Source organism: Chinchilla lanigera, unplaced genomic scaffold, assembly GCF_000276665.1.
Source record: "Chinchilla lanigera isolate Chin_1 unplaced genomic scaffold, ChiLan1.0 scaffold00011, whole genome shotgun sequence".
NCBI classification, from domain to species: Eukaryota; Metazoa; Chordata; class Mammalia; order Rodentia; family Chinchillidae; genus Chinchilla; species Chinchilla lanigera.
The window spans coordinates 24,131,646-24,133,251 of NW_004955412.1; the positions used below are offsets into that span (position 1 = coordinate 24,131,646).

General features: G+C 35.8%; 1 pseudogene; it reads right to left on the reverse strand.

Annotated features, from left to right (window-relative positions):
• Positions 1 to 884: 884 nt before the first annotated feature.
• On the reverse strand, positions 885 to 1,283 carry LOC102021745 (annotated as a pseudogene).
• Between the last annotated feature and the right edge of the window lie 323 nt (positions 1,284 to 1,606).

Sequence of the window (1,606 nt, forward strand, 5' to 3'; positions counted from 1 at the left end):
CCTGATTTCCTCTCAAAGGCCTCATCTCTAAACACCACTAACATATAATATCTGGGGACTAAGTTTCTAGCATATGAATTCTTGGGGACATGTTCAAGTCACAGTAGCATCCCTGATCTTTTCTTCTCGCCTGGATGGGTTTGTCCTTATCTATGAGCCTTGTAGGCCATAGGATCCCTTGTTTTTATTAAATTTTTTTATGTCATACTTGTATAATCCTGTAATGTTCTCAACTTTCTCATTAGGAGCTGTCTCACTTTTTGAAACTCTTTTGTCTTTTTTTTAAACTGAAATTTCCAGTGATACATTTATTCCTGTCTATATTCATTGTGATCTCTTATTTTGCATTTTATACTGACTTTTTTTTTCCTGAATAAAGGTTACAAGTACAGTTTTTTGAATTGTCTCTCAGGTCTTCATCTCAGTCATTGGTTATATGCTGATCATCTACAGTAAGATATGCTTATGCCTGTTTATTCCAGTAACCTTGTGAATGAAAAAACATTACAAAATTAAGAATAATGTTGATGTTATTTTACCAATTCTCTTCTAATTTCAGGAAAACTACTTCCCTAATACAGTAATTCTATCTAGTAAGTTTTTTTCTATTTCTAAACAGAATCAGAAAGAAAAGTGAGAGCATAGGAAATCTACAGTTTGCTAGACATTGTGTGCTTTTCCTAGTTTGTCACTGGTATTACTTGAAAATCAAGAGTAAATTAATAGGCTAACACTTCCAAATGTATACTTTAATAAGTATAAAGTATATAAACAATTAAGTAAGCTTGTGGAAAAGCTGACCAAGATACATAAATTAGAAGATCCATGTATCCATCTAAAGTTTCTGTATTTCTTTTTTTTGCAGAATATTTATTAAGGTTATTTAATATACAACTTTTCATATGTCATTTTGGAAGTCCTTCATTATAAAAATAATTCTTTTGTCTGATGACAAACAGCAGCCACAATCATTACTCTGGACCTCCATGTTGGATAAACTCCCTTTCCTCTTGAGATATTAGTTTTCTTCTATACTTCTGAGGTAGTGTTTTTATTATTTCTGCAGTGTCTGGTGGACCTGGATGGATCAGCAACCCTGATGATTTACTCCCCTTAGAATGCTGTGAAATTACAGAAGAGTGAGAGGGGATCCCTGCTGACGCCAAAGCTTCTGATATATTGGGTTTAGGATTGTCTCTTCTGTCAGGGGAACTTGTTAATGGTGGGTGTGGCTTGACTGCCTGGACGACCCGGCTGGCAGATGCCATCTTACTGCCCATCATAACCCCAGGAAGGGGCAGCTTCTGAAACTCTTAAGTTTTATTATCAACAAGTGGATTTGAGTGAAAAAAACAAAACTGTTCCAATTGTTACCTTCCTTATTCTTATAATCACATCCTCATGTGGGACTGATCTTAATAGTTCAACAAGCACTTATGCAATTATTTAGGCCTTCTTGTAAAGAAAATTCTCTTTAAAGAGCAAGGGGACTGGGTAGTCTGTGGTTAGGGGAAAACTGAGACAGAAACAGGCTGTAGGATTGGGAGATGTTGGGAATTAAACGACTGAAGGCACCCTGCTTCTGGTGCCAGGGAAAACATTGAAG